This window comes from Suncus etruscus, chromosome X (genome assembly GCF_024139225.1).
Source record: "Suncus etruscus isolate mSunEtr1 chromosome X, mSunEtr1.pri.cur, whole genome shotgun sequence".
Lineage (NCBI taxonomy): Eukaryota > Metazoa > Chordata > Mammalia > Eulipotyphla > Soricidae > Suncus > Suncus etruscus.
The window spans coordinates 6,618,933-6,641,300 of record NC_064868.1 but is presented as its reverse complement, the minus strand read 5'-3'; the positions used below and the strand labels follow the sequence as shown (position 1 = coordinate 6,641,300).

The window sequence follows — 22,368 nt, the reverse complement described above, 5'->3', positions numbered from 1 at the left end:
GGGTTTGGGCCATACTCAACGATGACTCAGGGGTTATTCCTGGCTCTGTACTCAAAATTACTCCTTGTGTTGCTTGGGGGACTATATGCAATGCCAGAGATCAAACTCAGGTCACTCTAGTATAAGGCATGTACCCTATCCACTGTACTATCACTCCAGCCCTTGACTGGGTATTTTTAAGGGTTATGTGAAACAGATTATGGGGAGAATTAGGGAGGACTGAATAGGAACCAATGCTTGATTGAAGTTACAAAGAAGAATGAATGTCCTTGTTTCCCCTCTAGGGATGAAGTGCCCTGGAGTTTGTAACTTTCAAATTTAAAAAAAAATGTGTATGCAAATGTTGGGTGGGATGGGATGAAGTGGGTGGGGCTGAAAAAGGCAAATGTTGTAAAATGTAAACCCACAGTGAATCTAGAAGGGTATTCATTATGCTACTGACACCCCTTCTGTAAACATTTGCAATTTTTTCTAAATAAAAAGTTGGGAGTGGATTGCAGATGTGTGGGGCCCAGGTCTAGAAACTCTAACATCATTGGTTTAGGGTGAAACCAATGAGTCAAGAGACATCTAAATAAATCAGTTGTCCAAAAATGAATGGCACTTTTCTAGGACCAATTTATCCAGGCCTACATTCAGTTCCTTTTCCCCAAAGAGAGAAAAAAATCAAAGTTATTTGGCAAACAAATATTGACTAGATTTTCCTAACACTCCCCCACTGTGAATGCTGCTGGGCTGAGAGTATTTAATTCATGAGACTTCAGAACAGGGGGGCAGCTGCAGTATGTGGCAATGTGTTCTGGGGAAGCTGGAAAAGGTGGTGGGCTCTGCTCCAGCTGCTCAACAAACACGGCTCACAACAGCCCAAGTGACTGAGTAGGGGCCTGGCTTCGTGAAGAAGCCATTTGTAAGTCAGAAACAATTTATTCAAGAGGCATGGTGGTTTCTTATTTCAGGATGGAAAAACAAGACAAAGCAAAGGAAATATATGTGGACAATCAATCACCCTCTAGCCTTGGGAAACCCAGTGGTTTCTGAATGTGAGGAAAGAAAGAGTGGAATCGCTGGTCTGGTGACCCAGAATCAGAACTGTCTCTGGAAAAATTCCCACTCATCACCCCATTTCAGTTTAACTCTAAAAGGACACTCCAGTGGCTGGTAGCATCCAGGAAAACTAGGAATTGTGAGCCTGTCTTTAAAAAAACTCCTCTTGACTGTGGCTGGAATGGGCAGTGGAAACGTCCATGCTTAATTCGTCAGCACTGCCTGGTCCCTGAAGAGGAGTCTCTTTGATCCTCCTAGGGCTGCGTATAATCAACATCTCTGCACGGCAGAAAGCAGAAAATCCATGGGGCTGTTACTTCAAAGACAAGGACTATCTGAAAGGAGGTTATAGCTCTACCAGCATCCATTGCTCCCAGGCACTCTCAGAATCCCAGAGAAAATAGATAGCCATTAGGAGAGCTTGCATGATTAGACATTCCGAGCCCAGCCATGGGGCTGGGGTAGAGAAGCAGGGACCAAGTCAAAAGTTCCATAAGGAAGATCAATTAAATCTAATGAGAGCAGAAGTTAAAGGACAACAATTGGGAGTTAGCTATGTGCCAAGAACTGTGCCAGGCAAGCTGCTGCCCTTATCTTCCCTTCTCATACCAATCCTGTGAGGCTATGGGTGCTACCATCATCTTTCTATCTGGGTTCAGGAAAGTTGGATAACTTGTCTAAAGCCTACAAAAATAAATTCATAATCAAAACAAAGTGTAGTCCACAGCTGCCTTCTTCCACCAGCCAAAGGTAAAGCCAGAAAACATACCCTATGTACTGGGACCCTTTGCAGGACAACTCAAAAGTGAAAAGTTCAATTTAGGAGATCCTGCCTGGACAAGGTTGGGACAGAGAGCTGACTACAAGCTGCGATAAGGGGAAGTGCTTGGTGGCAAGTGTACGCAGGATGGCTGGGGATGAAAGCCTAAAAGCAGGCAGGTCCCACAGAAGAAAATAGAAAATCAATGTAAGGAACCCATGTTCTGGGAAAGAGGGCAGGCCCACAATACTAATCTTCACCCAAAGGGTCCCGCTGCTGCCGAGAAAGGTCAATGTCTGTTTCCCACTGATATTTCATCCCCACATCAAGCTCAGTGACATTAACACCTTCTGAAACAATGGAGAGATAGATGGTCTAATGCAAAACTATTACACATTCTGTCCGGGGTCCTGGTTATGTGAACATCAACTCCTAGACCTAGACCATCAGAGAGGCAAGGAGGACAGGAAGGATGAAAGCAGAGACAAAAAGAAGCAGCTTAGTCTCAAACAGGGCACCAACCAACTTGTGCTTATTAATAACATATGACAAAATGGCTAAGTGGTATATTCTTTCTTGCCCATTGAGGAAGGGATGTTTTGTGGAGAACTACACCCAGTGGTGCTCAGAGGTCACTTCCAGTAGTGCTGGGATCATATAAATAATGAGGATCACAGTTCCTATGTGCAAAGCGTGTACAAATCTACCTTAAGTTATGCACCTATTTTTATTGTCAGCAAGAAATGAGAATTTAAATTTTATAATCTAGAATTTAAAAATTGGGAATATAGTACAGCAGTTAGGGTGCTTGCCTTGCATGTATCTGACTTAGGTTTGATTCTCAGCATCCCATATGGACTGCTGACCACCACCAGGAGTGATTCCTGAGAACAGAGCTAAGAGTAAACCCTGAGCATTACTGGCTATGGCCCCAATATTTTTTTAAAAAAAATTAAAGAACTGGCTGGCCTTGTGTTTTAAATACAAGGTACAAAATGTTAACCAGGAAATAAAAGAACACGAAAGAAGTTTTTTCTGTTAAGAACTATGTCTAGTAAATGAAATGTTTGCCTAATAAATTATGTCTAAAAAGATGTGACTAAGGGCTCTGGAAATGTGTCTCAAGTTCTAGAGCACATACCTAGCATGTTCACGGCCTTGAGTTTGATCCCCAGCAACACTTGGCTTGAGCACTGCTGGGAATGGCTTCCATTTTTTTTCAAAACGTGCATAAGATGCCAGAGAGAGGTATATTTTTCCACCATTAGAAAAAGGGCCAATGCTGGAACTGGAAAGAGCTGACATGATTTGCAGGCATGAGGCCCAGATTCAATCACCATCACTAAATGGGTCTTCAAGCACTGCCAAGAGTAACCCTTGAGCACCCAGCTTAGAGTGTATCCCCTCAGCACTGCCCAATTTGGCACCCTAAGAATTAAAAAAAAAGAAAAGAAAAAGGGCCAGTGACAACCTTAACTGTTGCCACTATGAGGATAGAAAGGCAGTCTTATCACTATGTTGATGGGGTTTGTTCTCCATCAATATTGTAGTTTTAATAAAATAGCATGGCAGGGCCGGATCAGTGGTGCAAACCGTAAGATGTCTGCCTTGCATGTGCTAGCCTAGGATGGACCACGGTCCGATTCCCTGGCATCCCATATGGTCCCCCAAGCCAGGAGCGATTTCTGAGTGCATAGCCAAGAGCAACCCCCGAGCGTCACTGGATGTGGCCCAACACCCCCCCCAAAAAAAGATACCATGGCAGTAATATCCAAAGATAATAAAAAATGAGAGCCAGGAGGATAGTCCAGGTAGATTGCCACAATTATCAGGGGAGTGTATGTAGGGCAGAGATGGGACCACGATGACAATAAGAGTTGTAAATGATCAGTCTGGACAATAACTGGGTGATGAAGGAGATAAAGTGATATGCATGATACCCCTTCAGCAACAAAATTGCAAACCACAGCATCTAAAAGGTAAAAAAAAAATGGAAAAAGAGATAGAAAAGAAAAATGTCTGCCCCAGAGGCAGACAGGAGGGAAGGTGGGAGAGAAAATGGGAACATTGGTGGAAGGAAATGTGCACTGATAAAGGATATTGCACATCCTATGACTGAAACTCAATCATGAACAACTTTGTAACTGTAATAAAACACCCAACTGTATTATGAACAACCTTTTAAAGCACGGTGTTTTAATAAGTCATTTTAAAAAATAATCTGGGTGCTTGCTTCGGCAGCACATATACTAAAATTGGAACGATACAGAGAAGATTAGCATGGCCCCTGCACAAGGATGACACGCAAATTCGTGAAGCATTCCATATTTAAAAAAATAAATAGATAATTTGGAACTAAAACAATGGCCTTAACACTCCTAACTGTTCTGATCACTAATGGCAATTGTCTGCTCCAAATAGTGAATCCAAGCTATAGCTGAGCAGGAAATGATGAAGTATATTCAATTTTAAATTCAGTCTTCTCAGAAGACAAAAAAAAGTCTAAGCAGGTCAGAAATCTGTATAAGAATATTCAGGTGAGTATGATTTCCTAGAGAAAATGCATGCTCAGACATCTACAGAGGAAACAGCCTGAAAGTCTACTAATTCTAAGAACAAAACACAGGTTACCAGAAGAAGGAAGAAGGAAGAATGGGAACAGGTGAGTACATCAGGTAAAAGGGGCCAATTGTAGGTGAAGGATGCTCACATAACTTAGGATATCCATCCTGGCAATGGAAACTAAGCAGTCATTAGAGTAAGCAGTTGTATGCACTCAACTGTATAAGAGGCATCCCTACATTAAAAAGTCAAATTAATAATATAATAATATAATCCCAACACTGTGAATATGACTATACACAGGCACAATTCCTCACTCCTATAAGCATCATGGACTCTATTATCCACTTTTAATCACTCAAAACCTAGCACAGAGTACACTCTCAGTTTATTCATGCATAAGTGGATTCATTCATTGAATGAGAAATGAGCAAGTATATGTATACACGAATACACAAGCAAATAAAATGGCATGGAAGGGTACACCCCACTGTAACTGCAGTATTCTGGAAAAGGGGATTAGGGGAGTGTTAAATCCTTTTTTAATAGTTTGTGCACATCAATTTGTCAATTTTTTTTACAAAGAGCATGTAGAATGCTGTAAGGATGTTTTATAATCATTGTCACCTTTTAAAATAAATATCTTGCATGATGAAACTTATTCTTCTCATGATTTGATGATATTAATAGTAAAGGCAGCTCCTAGTCTCCAAGTAAATACATTAATACCAATTAGATGAGGCTAAGAGGTAGTTGCCACAGGCTGTATGATGGGTCTCTGACCTCCCAGCGATAGTTGCCTGTGGCTGATCCTACAGTCTGTAGGAGGTGAGCCCATGCACAGAACTCCGTGCCTGTTTCCTACACTGGGTATTGCTCTCATCACATGCCAATGCAGTCCCAGGAGCCACACAACAGTCCAGCATACCAATCCAAGGCCATGGACCCTGCTTGATTCTGCTGATCGATGCTCAGGCAACCATCACCCTTCAGGGAAAAAGTCCTCCTCTGAGCTCATTTCCACTCACTCAGAAGCCCACACACTCAACCCTTCTGTGGGTTTCCCTAACAACCACTGCTTGTCTCTACCACTGTCCTCCTTATGCTATATTTCAATTATCTCGTAGGATCAAGTTATATGTCTGCCTCCACCCCTTCTGCTCCAACAACTCAAGCACACTCTTGACAAAAAATGCAACACACTTACCGATCTCCTCATTTGCCTGAAAATGGGTCTGGAGTACCATGGGTATGAAACTCCAGTCTTCACCACTTATAAAACTGTCTGGAATGGACTATTACTCAGCCATAAAAAGATGAAACTCTAGCTCTTTGCAACACCATGATTGGACCTACAGGGGATTTTACAAACTGAAATAAATCAGAAGACAAACACTATATGACTACTCATGGGCTCGAGAGAAACAAAACTAATGAGCAAAGGAAATAACAAAAACTCTTAGACTCTCAGGAACAAAATAATGATTCCCGAAAAAAGAAGGAAAAAGATGTGGGTAAATCAAGGAAATGGGGACAACTCTCTCATGAAAAATGGAAATGAGACTTTTGGTAGTGATTATAAATTGGTGTATACACACAATTTATATGGTATAACTATAAATCATATAATGCTGGAAGTCAATGCCAGGTCAGCCTCCAATGTAAATAGCCTGTAAATAGGCTTAGCTCTGACCAAGGCTCATAGCCATGTGGTATTCATTGAGTGCACAAAACTCACACAGATAACCCCTGTGGATCGACTGTGCACTTTCTCTGGTGGCCTACTGGTTCCTATTTCTTCCTACCACCCATCAATTGAGGGAAGACCTGGCCTCTGCCCCCTTTTTAACCATATTTTTACATGCAGGACAATGTTGAAAAGCAATCTGATCATTAATTATGTACACCAGTTCAACCAGTCTTCTCTTCATGTTCGAGTGCTATGAAGCAAGGCTCCTCAACCTTTTTCTGACCATGGTTCTCTTCCAACCTAGTTTCTTTACTGTGGGTCCCTATCCTACTATCTGACCCCCATACTTTATGCTCGGATCCTCCAGTTTATGTGATGGTCACTTGTGACTCCATTGAAATATCACAGAAACCTACAAAAGGGACAAATGAGAACACGGTGCAATGAAAGAGTCACACTAGGCAACTCAGTGATGTCTCAAACATCCCTTTGGCATTCCCCTTTCCTTAGGCTGTTAATGCTACTTCATCCAATTGACCCAACCCACAGCAGTTCCTCCAAAATACCCCTGGCACACTTCCCTGCTATCCAAATCCTCAAGTCTTGGGGGAAGGGATCTGGGTTCAGAGGAGAAACTCTGACATAAAACACATAACTTTTCTCAGCTTTGGCAAGGAGGCTTTTGGAAAAATGCCTTAAAGAACTCAACATATTTATAGAGATTTTTGTTTGATGCACTTTTAAATGCTCCATGAAGAGTCATTCAAGCAAAATGAGAATACAAAATTTCAAAGGAAAAAGTGCAGAAAGATTCTAAATATAGGCTATTTGTTGAGCATAAACAAGATTTCTCCCTTCTATCCAACATACTCCCTCCAGTATATCTATTTTTAAAGACATTCTCCAATTTTGACAAATAAATTAATCAGACATTGACTTTTACAGTTAAGGAGGGGAGGCAGTGAAGAAGTAGATGCAAAAAGAGAGAAGAGAGAAGGAAAGAAGGAAAGAGGGTGCACATACAGACCAGTGACTGTAGCAAAGGTTTAGAGACTCCTACAGATTAGTATTTGGCTTTCAACCCTCACCTATTCTTAGACATTTCTCAAGGATAGGCCCACATCATAACAATCTAGAACTTCCCAGTATTTTAAACCAGTATTCCTCTGGAAATGGTCTCTGTGCTCAGACATCTATTTAGGATGGGAGTAGAGATCTTTATTGTGAGTAGTCAAAATGGTTGGTTTTTTATTAAGACTAACTTTTTTTATTTTAGTTGAGCTTTGGTGCCATTGCTCAAGGCTTACTCATGGTTCTGTGCTCAGTTTTCATTCCTGGTTATGCTCAGGGAAACATATGATACAGGGGCTCAAGCAGAGTTTAATGAGATGTAAGGTAACTATTATATCTCTCTGTATTATCTTTCTGGCCCTCCGTTGGATTCATTTTAAACACAGATTCCTTTCTCATTTCCAGAAGATAAAGGAGGGGAGTCGAGAAACTTTATGAGTTTTCTTAAAGCTAATGGGAGCTTCCATTCCCACAACTCCTTCTGTCTCTAAAAGATTAATTTCAATCAACTGAGGTTCTTAACTGGGGTTTATGGATATAATTAAGGGGACCTGCACATGGGTGGGGAAAAAAGGTGATTTCTTAATTAAAATGTGTCCTTTCCTTCCACTCTGGGCATAGGCAACAAATCACATTGATGTAAGCAGCACCACTGAATTTGATGTATTCCCAATATGTGGATTAGATGTTTTCATCTCATATTATGATTGCTGGAGTTACCCTGAAAAATCATTTACACTCATCCTGACTTCAAAATTATGGCAGCTGCTACACAACTGCTGGATCTTGCTCCTTATTCCATAGAATAGTATTTTGGTAAATGTGCTTCAGCATAACCAGTATGCTTGGTAAATTCATATATTTTACTTCATCAATTTATCAATGGTTTCTTATAAGGTGTCCACAGGCTTTTCTCACACATGGAAAATGAGTTCTTTCACAATTGGGAGGGGTTCCCAACCAGAGTTTGCAAGGTGTGCACCCTAACTCTGGAACTATTTCCATCTCACCTCAAATTTTGTTTAAGTACGAACTCATAATCAAGATTATGGTTTGCTAGGAAAACCCACAGTGCAAAAGGGTAAAGCAGATCTAATAAAAACAGCAGTCAAGAAAACAATGGCTGCCAATACTTTGCAGGTAGTCCTGTTTGGGGTGATACCTCTGTGGAATTCTCAGAATGGATGGGGGCAGATTCCCCCTTCTGCATGAACCACAGCAGCCCAGTTCCACACTTGACATTTTCCCACAGAAAAGGTTCAGCTCCATGGCTGAACTCAAATAATATAAGTAGCTGAACCTTCTCAGGTAGGACTGGACTACAAGGTTGAAAACTCAGGGACTTTTTTCAGAATGTGATTGAGCCAAGCCCCCACTCACCCTTATGACTGGAAAACCCAGCAGCCTCTACTCATACAACAGTCTGGCCCCTCTACCAAGCCACACACCACACCTTCCGACAGAAACAGCGTAGCTCCCTGACTTAACCATATCAAACTGTCAAGCCACCAAATTTGTTTCTATAAATGCTGGATCTCAAAATTTTATAGTAGTGTCATCCCAGTAGGATCACAAAAATATGACTGTAAAGTAATTGTATAGTATAATTAATACTATAATAATAGTATTATAGTATAATAGTACAATCATACTAGTATAATTGTATAATATACAATAATATATAATATACAATAATATAATTGTATAGTAATATGATTGTATAGTAATCTACCAAGCTTAGTAACATGGAAGGCTCAGCTGGCACCAACCACAGTTCAGTAAATCCTTAGACACTGACTTTAGTGACACCATGGAGAGAAATAACAATTATCTCAAAGTGACTCTTGTTGATATGAATTTTAATAATTCTACTGGTCTTTGTGTTGTTATAAATGATATGAAATAAATTTATTTGTGCTTGCAAGGAGGCAGGTCATGGTGGTGGATGGGAAGTTGGGTACACTGGTGAAGGGAAAGTCACACTGATGGTGTGATTAGTGTTTGAATATCTGACTCCTGAAATGACTGTATTATGAACAACTTGGTACATCACGAAGTTATAATAAAAATTAAAAGAAAAGAAAACCAACATATCACATGGACTGCATTCTGCAGAATGCTCCTCAGACTTTGGAGTTGCACAATCATGACAAAGAACCACACTAAGTAACATCATGGGCTCTGGACTACAAATGTCTGTGTGACACTATGTTCAGGGAGAGCTGATGCCAAGTGTCCTATTATTCTCCAGATCAGTGGCTGCTGAAAGCCCTGCTGTCATCCGGTGCCTCGGCTCAGCCAAGCTCAGTGTCCACACGCCATTGGCTAAGGCTAGACCTGTACATGTTCAGGCTGCTGCTACCTGTCTCTCTACCTTGACAGCCCCAGCTACCAAGTTTTACACTGCTGCCAGTCCTCCCTCTGCTGGCCAGTTAAGTTCTGTGAACACCACAATGTGCCCCTGTCCCAGGGATAAAGGGTTCACCTGGCTTCCATGAACCCTCTTCTTGGCTTCCTCTGCCTCTCCTTCCTCACCCTGTTCAGCTACACTGATATACTTCCTGTGTATGTCCCTGGGGCCTGCTGGAAAGTAAAGGAAAATGGAACATGGAACAAATGTTCCAGAAGAGATAAAAGCTTTTGCCAGTGTTTACAACTGCATAGGCTTGGCCAGTGGCTAATTTCCACTATGGTCCCATCTTTGTGGTTTCATGGGGGTAGATGAAGGACTCCCTAAAGTCTGCAAGACCAACTGAGCCCAAAAGCAACCGAATCTTCTCCCACAATTAAAAAAATGAAGAGGGGCTGGAGAGATAGCATGGAGGTAAGGCATTTACCTTTCATGCAGAAGGACAGTGGTTTGAATCCCAGCATCCCAAATGGTCTCCTGAGCCTGCCAGGAGCAATTTCTGAGCATAGAGCCAGGAGTAACCCCTGAGTGCTGCCAGGTGTGTACCCACCCCCCAAAAAATGAAGAAAGCAGCAATCCTAATTCCAGTGCATTAAACTCCAGATGACTCATAAGAAATGTACAAAGATGTGTCCTGGTATTCACTACTCTGTTACTCAGAAGGATGATTGAGCAGAACCATCCCAAATGGCCTTTACTTCCAGCGCTATAAAACCAGGTCATGACTTAGTCAGGCATGCAGAGCTCTAGAGGCACTGCAGGGACCCCAGGTCCCCTTCCACAACCACTAACTGCACCACAGTCTCAACAGTCTACCCCATATGGGTTGTGAAAAAGATCCAATGACTATAGCAATCTGCATTAGCATTAGATAGTGCTGTCTAAATGGAATTTCTGTCATTGAATCTCCAAATTTCTTTTTCGTTTGTTTACTTTGTAGAGTGGTTACACTGGCCAGTTATTAGGGACTACACCTGGCACTATGCTCCTGGTGGTGCTTGAGGATCCAAACATTGTACTATGATTAGAAATAGGGTCACTGCTTCAGTTACATGCTAGGCAAGCTCCTTAACTTTTGTACTATCTTACTCCAGCCCACTCTGCATTTTCTTATGGTTTCGTCTAATAAACAAAGATGGAGATATGAAGAGGCAACTACAAGCCAGATATTCCCTGGGCAATAAAAGTGAGGGTGGCTTTCAATGCCATAGATGTTACCATGACTTCCAGTTTCTCACTTAATGTGTATTTTTAGAATAAATCTTACCAAAATATTTTGGGGACCTGGCCTGCATGCCTTGCAGGTATGAGGCTACAAGTTCAATCCCTCTGGTTCCTCAGCAACGCAACAGTAACAATGAATGATTCGAGTACATAAAAATAAAATAAACAACTTGGAAAATAGCAGATATTGAGGTCAACGCGACATAATTAGAGGGTGGGGGCATTAGATCAATGACCATAGCTGTGGGCTCCATGTAGGGATGGTGAAAATGGTTTGGTTGCCAAGACCCCTCTGGAAGGTTTTATTCACAAAAGACAGGTTTCAAGGCAAATGAGCAGTTAGATCAAGAGCAAGGCCACCTGCAGGAGAACATATTTAAGTAGCCTCCCCCACAAAGAAATAGATTAGTAATGAGTATCTGAGGCCTTGGCAACCTGGGAGAGCACCAAAGCTGGGTATTAGAAAATGGTATGTCAGCCTGGCACATCCTTTCTGAAGCTGATTTCCATTTTCTCTCTCTGCCTCAGAGGGAAATGGGTATATTTGTAATGAATAATTTTAATTAAATCACCATGAGAGGGGCTGGAGAAATAGCACAGCGGCATTTGCCTTGCAAGCAGCCGATCCAGGATCTAAGGTGGATGGTTTGAATTCAGCGTCCCATATGGTTCCCCATGCCTGCCAAGAACTATTTCTGAGCAGATAGCCAGGAGTAACCCGTGAGCGCCGCCGGGTGTGGCCCCCCCCCAAAAAAAAATCACCATGAGACACACAGTTATAAAGTTGTCGATGGTTAAATTTTACTTATACAATGCTCCAACACATATCCTTTCACCAGTGCTCATTTCCTGCCACTAATGTATCCAATTTCATTCCGGACCCAACCCCCTGGCTCTATGCAGATCTCTCTCTCTCCCTCTCTCTCTCTCTGTCCTTCCTTTTTTTTCCTTTTATGCACTGTGGTTTGAACCAGACATGGTAGAAACAAATGTGCATGGCTCCCTCTCAGACACTGAGATTTTTTTTTCTGGCTACTTGGGCTCCTTCCTGTCTTTCCCTTTACAGTTTCTTTATCAAATCTGCTGATCTTACAAACAGGAAGATCTCCTAGTGAAGATGCCACTGCCTGGAGGACAGGTGTCTGTGGTTCTATTCCTTCCCCCAGGGGGTGGCAGCCATGCCCTGTACAGGGACAGATGGCCAACACTCAGCATTTCAGACCACAGAGAATCTATGGCCATTTCTCCACTCTTAAAAATCTGCCATTCACAAGTTTTAAGTGATCAGTGGGTCACATAATCTCCTTTTACAGAAAAAAGCAGTTCCGTATTTGGCCCCGAGACCATGGGAATGTGGACTTCTGTTCTATTATAAGGAACAAGAAGGGTCCAGAGAAGAGAACAGGATGAAAGAGTGGAAGGTCTCCTAAGTAGTGCTTATGGTGCCACAGCAGGGTCACTCCTGGTAAGACTGTTAATAGGCTGGGTGGTGTCAGGGCCCACCAGGGTGACACTTTGTGGTGCTGGTGACCTCAGAGATATATCTAGCAGTGGTTGGAGGATCATGGTGGTTAAACTGCCGACCAAGAGATAACAGTTTCTGAGGTTGGAGTAGGAGATATTAGCTCAGATGGAATCATCAGCTCCAAAGCAACCAACCACCCCAAGAAGATTTTCCTAACTTCCCTTGAGCCTCAAGGGTAAAGTAAGCCCATCACCATTAAATAGGGAAACACATACCCAGTGCAGAAGATTTTCAGCTCTACCCTTTCTGTCCCTAACAATAAAGCCTATATTCCTGTGAGCAGTGACAGACTCTGAAGATCTGACAAGAACTGATAATTAGGTTGCCACTGATTAACATTCATAAGAGGCAGCAGGAATCAGCTAATCAGAAGAATCTGTGGATAGTTTGGGGACAAAGCAGCTGCCTCCCATCAGCCATTATACTATAGGTACCAAATCTGGGCTTGAATCAACCAAGGACATGACATGCTCACGGGTAGAAAAGCAGGTGTTACAGTGACAAGGTATCAACAATAAAACCACAAACACAGCTTATATTTGAGAAGTTGGAGAAGAGTACTCAGCAAAGTAAAAGAAACGAAACAGTAAGGGACTGAGAAAAAGGACAGACACAGAGGGAAAAAAAGTCCCTGCTGATGTAGTAATTCAAAGTGTTGCATGGAATTGGGCAGAGGCAATATGGAGGAAGAGGTGTGATGAAGTTGAATTCAAACCCAAACTGAAAGTGTCATTTTGGCCAGGTCACATAACCTCTTGAATCTTTTTCCTATTAAAATGAAGAAGCTACCTTTGCAGCATTTTTCAGAGGGTTGACCAGATGTCTTGATGCTACTGCTGCAGTGAGCTGCGTATACTGACTGCATGTTGGCAAAATTCTGTATCTTCCCTTAAGCAGGCCCATTGTAACTCAACTGTGAAATGTCTCCCTTAAAGACAGAGGAATCTTTTATGACCAGTTCATGTGACAAGCTCTGGAAACCAAATTGAAAGGAATGGGGACCTGAGCCAATTTGGAGACCAGGCCTCCAGAGAACTCGGCTGTTTCTTCATGCTCTAAAGAACTTCTACCAATGTCATGAGCATGTGCTCAAGTCAGCCTACTGGGGCTGTGAGATACCCAAGCAAGCAGCTGAGGCCAAGCCTGCTGCCAGCTGGCCTCCAGACACTTGAAAAAAGTCACTCAACTAGCTTTCAGCTAACCCCAGATTCAAAGGCAATAAAATGCTTGCTATTATATGCCATTGAGATTTTGCAGTTGTTTGCTAGGTGGTATTACTGTGGCAACATAATGTCTGGCAGCACAGCAAGTTCTCAAAACAATGATTAAACATTCAGGGAGAATGAAAACTGTAAATATACCATATCATTCTTCTATCATGGTAAGTTATTTCCCTTGACATATTCAGCAGGACCCAAACACAAGTTTCAAGGGCCATTTCAGTCTAAAACTTTCTAGCTACACCATTTGAAAAGAACATAAAAAGGTTATTAATTTCCTATGTGACACACTATGTTTATCTTTGCCCAAGAATGCAAATGGAAAATATAGCAGAAAGGAAGCTGTCCTGATATAGAATTCTCCTACCAAGTCATCATTAAAAACTACACAATATAATCAAGACAAAGTACCATGTTAACTGTTGTTGATCATTTAAATTTCTCAACTGATAGTGTAGAGAAAAGTGTTGGTTATCTGAAACAGTAGTCTTGGTTCCTATTGTGTTAAAATACATATAATGCAAATTTTACCACTTCAAATTTTTATCACTTCATTTTTAAGTATGTACTTCAATGACATTAAGCACACTCACATTATAGTAAAACTATTGCCCTCATTCATTTCCAAAACGTCTTTCACTTTTCCAAACTGAACACCATACCCATTAAAAAACCATCATCAGAGCCAGGAAAAGAAAATTAGGCTATTAATCGAAAGAGAGAGTTGGATTATGTAATTATATATATATATTAATTTTGCTCCCTGGAAACTAGTTAAAAATACCAGTAATTCAGGCTCAGAGCAATAGTACAGTAGGTAGAGTGCTTCACAAGTAGTCTACCTGGGTTCTATCCCTGGCATTTCATATGGTCCCCTGAGCACCTTCACGAGTAATTCCTAAATGCACAGCCAGGAATGCCCCTGAGCATTTCTGGTCCTAAAACAAACAAACAAAAATAGAATTACCATTATAATTAAGTACGGTTTAAGTGAAATTTTTAATACCCCTAGTTGTCTTGTTGAAGATGCTTGGAACTTGCCAAGCCACCTGGTGGCTCACTGAAGGTAAGCATAACCAGAAATCTTATTTCCTTTCTCCTACTCTCCCTTCCCTTTGTTTCAAGGGAAAACCTGGATGATTCATCAAAATTATCATTTCTTGCAATGAAAAATATCTAACTTCAAGAAAGATCTCTTTTAGTTTCTCCCTTATTTCTCTTCTAGATCACATGATTTGACAGATAAATCAAATAGTTAAATATATGCTACTTCTGACTTCTTTATATATGACCCATTGCTTAACGATTGACATTTGGGGGAGGTCACTGTTGTTGTAGGGGCCACCTCCCAGTGATGTTCAAGGGTCATGGTGCTTGGGTGCTTGGTATCAAACTAAGGGTTTCATACATGCTGAGTGTTCACCTGAGACATCTCCCATATTAGACTTTTTTATTGTTTAGAGTACTAGGGATAGAACTCAGGACATCACACATGCCAGGCCAAGTGCTCTAATGCTGAGCCATATGCCCAACTCTTCATATTTTTCTTTTTTTTCTTTTTTTCTCTTTTTTCTTTTTTTTTCTTTATTTAAACATCTTGATTACACATATGATTGTGATTAGGTTTCAGTCAAGTAAAGAACACCCCCTTCACCAGTGCAACATTCCCACCACCAATGTCCCCAATCTCCCAACATCCCTCCACACCCCCACCTGTACTCCAGAGAGGCTTTCTAGTTCCCTCATTCATTCACATGATTACGGTAGTTCTCTATGTAGTTATTTCTATAACCGCACTCACCACTCTTTGTGGTGAGCTTCATGAAGTGAGCTGGAAGTTCCAGCCCTCCTCGCATTGTCTCTGAGGATTGTTGCAAAAATGACATTTATTTTTCTTAAAACCTATAGATGAGTGAGACTATTCTGTGTCTCTCTCTTTCTCCCTCTGACTTATTTCACTCAACATGATAGATTCCATGTACATCCATGTATAGGAAAATTTCATGACTTCATCTCTCCTGACAGCTTTATAATATTCCATTGTGTATATGTATCACAGTTTCTTTAGCCATTCGTCTGTTGAAAGGCATCTTGGTTGTTTCCAGAGTCTTGCTATGGTAAATAGTGCTGCGATGAATATAGGTGTAAGGAAGGGATTTTTGTATTGTATTTTTGTGTTCCTAGGATATATTTCTAGGAGTTGTATAGCTGGATCATATGGAAGCTCGATTTCCAGTTTTTGGAGGAATCTCCATATCGCTTTCCATAAAGGTTGAACTAGGCAGCATTCCCACCAGCAGTGGATAAGAGTTCCTTTCTCTCCACATCCCCGCCAACACTGCTTGTTCTCATTCTTTGTGATGTGTGCCAATCTCTGTGGTGTGAGGTAGTACCTCACTATGTTACCATTTCAAAAGTGTTTCAACATCTAGAGTGGCTCCTGTTTAAAGAAGCCACTATTCTCCTCCCTAAGAAACAACTACTCTGTCACTTCAGTTGCTTCTTAAGATTGCTGCAAATCTTGAGGTCCCGCTTGGAATTCTAGTTCTCTTGCTATTTCTATCACATAAGCAGTGACTTCCTTCACAGTCCTACTCTTCAGAGTCATGTAAGGATCAGAACCAAGCTGCTCCAAGCTCCTATCAATGCTGATATTCTGACCTCCTTCATGCATCAAGAATGTTTCACAGCTAGAACGGTGACTACTATTCAGAAGGTATATTCAATTTACTTTGCCAAGATTCATAGAGGAATCAATATCCAGAGCAACTATCGCCTTTTGAAAGATATTTCTTAAATAATTTGGTTTGAAAATAAAAGTGATTCCTTGATCTTTTGGCCGAAGAACAGATGTTGTGTTAGCCAGCATGAAAAAATTCATTTCTTTTTACATTCACATCAGCACTCAAGTGGCCAGGTATGTGATTACTGAAACAAATATTTTTTTGTGTTTTTTTGGGTCACACCCGGCAGTGCTCAGGGGTTTTTCCTGGCTCCGTGCTCAGAAATTGCTCCTGGCAGGCACAGGGGACCATATGGGACACCAGGATTTGAAACGATGACCTTCTGCATGAAAGGTAAACACCTTACCTCCATGCTATCTCTCCGGCCCCTGAAACAAATATTTTAAAGGCATTTTTCCATACATTAAATTTTCACCACGAGTTTTAAATATTCAGTAATGCATGTTTTAAACAGCTGTGCTTTGTTGTTCCATTTCTAGGGCGCAGGCATAGTATATTTAACATGATTCTTAAGGTATCTAGAATATTTTAGAATGACCAGACCAATGCAATAAAGCAAACATATCAATAGTCACACAAATATTTTTCATTTGTACAAGCTTCAACATAAAGTAACCTTCTGTGTGAGCATCTAAGAGAATCAGGCTGTCTTTTGAATCCTCGACACCACACACTAATTTGTCCTTTCTAGCTATGAAAGCCCAAGATGACATCATCTCTAAGAGAAAGCTGTTTTGTCCACACTGAAAATCTATTGCCTGGTGTACCCACTTATATCAATGACCTTGGTGAGATCCTCTGGGTCACTTGTTACAGCTTTTCCACCAGAACATGCTACCTCACCCTACACATTTATGATCTGCTTTTGACATGATGGCCTCTGTAAATTATTTCTAGCTTTTGATTTATAATGAGAGAATCACAACTCTTCCTTTCACTTGAACACTTAGGAGCCATTGTAGGGATATAAATTGGTCTCATTTCAATATTGTTGGGTCTTATGGAAGAGATAGAATACTCCGTAGAACAGTCACAACACACATGACACTAAATTTATTGCCTTAGGTGGGTACAGTTCATGGCACCCAAAGACAATTACAGCATTAACTTCAAAGATGACTGCAGATCATAACAACAGATACAATACTTTTAAGTTCTTAATATTTCTAGGATTGACAAAACATGACAGAGACAAAGTATATTCATACTTTCAGAAAAAAATAACACCAATAGGCCTATTCAGCTAGGATTGCCACAGACCATCAATTTGTAAAAAATGAAATGCCTGTGAAGTGCATAAAGTGAAGCACAATAAATGAGGTAAGACTGTAAGGTTTATTTAGACATATAACCATCTATCAAAAAGGAACTTAAATCCATCTTGCTGCACCCATATTTGTGGCAGAATTATTCACAATAGGCAAGAGGTGGAAGCAATCCAGGTACCCAGCAGTCAATAAATAGATAAAACACAGATTGCCTCTTTATACAATAGAATATTATTCAGCCTTATAACGGGAAAAATTCAAACAAAAGTTAATATGAATGAACCCTGAGAATATTATACTACATGCATCAGCACATCACAAAAGGACAAATACTATGTGAGCCTACTCTTAGGAGGCAGGAAAGGCAAATTGATAAGAGAAGAAGTAACATGGTGGTTCAAGGGGCACAGGGAGTAGTGATGTGGGTGATAAACTCCCAAATATAGAGAAGGAAAAGACCAAAGAGCAAGGATGAGCTAAGCCTAGGCTGAGCACCAACACTCCTACATGAAGGAAAGACAAGGAATAGGCATACATTATCGAAAGCACAATAAATCAAACTCTACACACATTTACAGAGAACTATAAAATCAACGGAAGATTTCAAGGATTTCACAAAACCAAACCCTCCTCTGGCCCTGCATCTATTTCTCCCACTTTCACCTTAGATTTGTCTAGAAAAAGAAAACCTTGCAGGAGACCTATCTTAAATACACTCAGGAATCTTATTTAAGGTTCAACGAGTTTCAAGATTTTGTTCAAATTTCCTCTTTTGGAAATGTATTTCATTTTCTTACTTCTACTAATGGCCTAGTATCAGGCCTCAAGCTAGATTCCATGCTTATTGTGATGATCCACTTTCCAAAACAGAGACCCAATCAGCCTCCTCTTCCCTTTAACACTCACTAGCCAAGGCTAATTTCTTTGAATCACATTCAGCAGTTTCTCCTGACCTGTGTAACTTTAAAGTTTATTCCCCTCTGGTAGTTTTCTGTTTAGTAACTCAGAGTGTTTTAATACAAGTGTGCGTATTCATACAATAATTAATACTGATTCCAAGACAAAAACTAGGCTTTTTCCTTCAAGGAGCTGGAAATGTAGTTAAAAACAAAAACAAAAACAAAATTGAAGCACACACAGAACAAAAAGAATATATTGGCAAAATAAAAGGCATGCTCAAGTTGTGCCTTTTGGACACATGTCAAAAATCATTTAAAAATCAGCCATTGCCTAAGGCTAAACTGATACTGTTATTCATGTTATTGTACATATTTTATGAGATACAGGGAGGGAGCAAGAGAACTTTTGACTTCATTTTCTTTATATTTAAAGTGGGTCAAGGGCTAGAGAGCTAGTACAGAGGGAAATCTGGTTGCCACGCATGTGGCCAACCCTAGTTCAGTCCCCAGCACTACTTATGGTCTCCTGAGTACCACTAGGGGCCATTCATAGAGTTCTTCTAAGAGATGAATGAGTCTTTCTGTCTTTCTCACAATATGATAAGTTGTAAAGCTCTGGCTATTAAAGAAAATTTTATTTATAAAATGTTTTTTGTGAGACTGGGGAATAATACAGTGGTTAGGATGCATCAAGAAGCATGTGCTCAACCCAGGGTTCAATTCTCAATGACATATGTTTCCCCGAAGACTGCCAAGTAAAACCGTAGAGTACAATTGGGTTGGCCTGGATATCCTGGGCACTCCAGGGCCCTAACATCCTTGAACCCTTGTGCTGAATCAAGTCTTGGTTGGCTGAGAATTGCGGCAGGGCCTGAGCACCACTTGGGAGGCCCTCAAAAAATGTCATTTGTGGGGCTGGAGAGATAGCGTAGCGGTAGTGTGTTTGCCTTGCATGCAGAAGGACAGTGGTTCGAATCCCGGCATTCCATATGGTTCCCCGAGCCTGCCAGGAGCGATTTCTGAGCGTAGAGCCAGGAGTAACCCCTGAGCGCTGCTGGGTGTGACCCAAAAATAAAAAGAAAATGTCATTTGTGGGGGCAGAGTGATAGCACAATGGATAGAGCTTTGCTTTGCACAATGCCAACCCAGGTTCATTTCCTGGCATTCCATATGGTTCCTGGAGCCTACCAGGAGTGATCCTTGAGAACACAGCCAGGAGTAAGCCCTGAGTATGGCTGAGTATAGCCAAAAACCAAACAAGCTTATTTGTTCAAATATTACCTTTTAAAATTTCTATCAGTACTATTTCCTGAAAGTTAGTGACTAGAAGGTATTAGCAATGTTCCTAATATTAAATAGATACATTTTAAATTAATAAATATTACCAAAAGGACATTCCTAATAAACCTATCCAAGGGTTGGAGAAATAGTACAGTGACAAGGTTCTTGCCTTGCATGAGGATGACCTAGGTTCAATCCCCAGTACCCCATATAGTCCCACAAGGCCCACCAGAAGTGGTCTTTGAGCAGCCAGGTGTGACCCCAAAACAAATTCCCAAAATAGAAATAAACTAACATTTAAATTCTTCTTTGTATTGGAAGTAAGAAAAAAATACAAAGGAGGAAAGATCCCATTTACAAAAGGTAAAAATAAGTGTAAACCATGTAGGAACAACTTTATAAAGAGTAAGCAAGATGACACAAATAAAAGCCTAGCTGAGACTTGACTACACAGCAAAATCCCATCTCATCCAATGATTAGAATGAACTCTCAGAATTGCTGAAGGGGTGAGTGTTTGAATTTGGTAATATGCTTGCAAAAACTGGTTCCCTGCCATATTCAGGGAGGAGAGAAGGGAGAGGAAATGATTCCCCTAAGCATTTTATATAGACAGTTTGTATGACAAACTTTTAAATAGAAAGGTAGGGAAATGTCCATTCCATCTCAATTATAATGTGTGATTAAAATTCCAATGGATTGTTTAAAGTTGGTAACATAATTTTGAGATAAACAATGAGAATCGTTTGAATTTTTCTAGTGACAATAGAAAAGACAAAAGCTATACTATTTATTCAAACATACTATAAAGTCATAATAGTTAGGTTGATACAAGAATGGTGAGACTAATTTTACAGAATTGAAAATTCAGGGAAAAATGACCTAATACTATAATAACATTACATGATAAATAGGGTTCCAAAAATTCATGGAGAAATAGATAAAGTATTCAATAAGTGGCCCTGGGAAAGTGGCTGTTCAAAATAGAAATAAATTTGCATACTAACCTCATCTAAGAAATCAGAATTCCATATAGATTAAAATCAGACATAAAAAAGAGGCCGGTGCAAAGAAAACTAGGGAAGAATTTATTCAGAAGAATCACAAAAGAAAACATTAATGCACTAATCTATATAAAATGCATCCTTTCTCTCCATCAAAACTAAATACAGACAAAAGGAAAACTACAAACTAGTCAGTATGATTTCCTCGAACGACAAAGAAACAACATACCAGTTGGTAAGAAAAATATAAAGATCTCAACAAAAGATCAAAGAATCCGAATAAATGACAGAAGGAGAAATGTTTAAGCACTCTATTAATCACAGACACCCAAGCTGCAAACACCGAAAAGCACTCTGCTCACTTGTGTGGGGAATCAATCGATGCAAACCTCCAGGAAATCAATTTGATAATAATGACTGAAAGTCCCATAAAACATATACATGTGCTTGCCTGCTAATTCCACATCTAGGAATTTTCCCAAGGAAATCACCAGAGTTGCAGATAAAGATTTTTTTGAGCAAAAATATTCAATGAGAATTACTAACAATGACAAGGGAAGAAAAAAAAATGGAACCATAAATGGATTCTTTTCCTTTCCTGCCAAAGCTCTCTCCATGAAACACAGAATTTAGACAAAAAGAGGTTTGGCTTTTGATTTACAGGGAATCTTTTTTTCCCCTCAAGAAATGCACAAGAAATGAACAATAGAATGCTACAATCAGTTCTCTCCCCTTCTCAAATCGATTATCTAATATTTAGGTCAGCCCGAGCAAAACACTGTCTTTTTGATTCCTCAGACTCACTATCTCCTAGGCAACTGATTGAATGAAGAAAAATAGAAAGCTTCACTGAAAAAATATATAATTTTAAAGGCTTGAATAAATGGAATGACACATCTTACCCCTCAGTGGGAGGGATGTGTATGAGTATGTGTGTATGTGTGTGTGTGTGTGTCTGTGTGTGTGAGAGAGAGAGAGAGAGAGAGAGAGAGAGGAGAGAAAGAAAAAGAGAGAACACCAGGCACAGACAGCACATTCAACACCAATTCATGTGGTAAAATTTTAACAGCTATATCAAGATAATTTACATATTATAAAATTTGCCCACTTGAAATTCAATGATTTTCATACATTTACAGAACGATTGAACCATCATGACAAAATCTGATTTTAAACAAGTGAATCACCCCTAGAAGAAATTTCATGCCCATTAACAATCCCTGTCCATTCCCACACCCAGCTTTAGGTTTTGGGGATTTTTTTGTGGAGTCCATACTCTAAGATACTTGGGAATTATTCCTAGCTCTGTGCTCAGGGATCACTTTTGGCAGGGCTCCGGGACCATATGTGGTGCCAGGAACCAAACCTGGGTCAGCTGAATGTAAGCAGCCACTGTACTACTTGTTGTACTATTATTGCTCCAGACCCATACACCTACATACACACACAAACATAGAGAGATTTGAACAAACACTAAATCTATTTTCTGACCATCTAAGTCTGTTTATTCTAGATATAGCAGTAGTCTTTTATATTTAGTTCCTTTATCTCAGCATAAAGTCTTCAAGGTTCACTCATATTGTAGACTGGTACTTCACTTTTATTGTAAATAATATTCCATTGTATGGACATAAGACATTTTGTTTATCTGTTTTTTTCAGTTGCAGA

At 40.3% G+C, this 22,368-nt stretch overlaps 1 protein-coding gene and 1 non-coding gene across 2 annotated transcripts in view; one reads left to right on the top strand and one right to left on the bottom strand.

The window, feature by feature from the left end:
• SH3KBP1 (SH3 domain containing kinase binding protein 1) overlaps window positions 1-22,368 on the bottom strand; it is a 362,585-nt gene that overhangs the window by 182,658 nt on the left and 157,559 nt on the right. The window lies entirely within an intron of this gene.
• LOC126000120 (U6 spliceosomal RNA) lies at window positions 4,030-4,136 on the top strand. Its single transcript, XR_007492485.1, has one exon. It is a non-coding gene; the product is annotated as a U6 spliceosomal RNA (small nuclear RNA).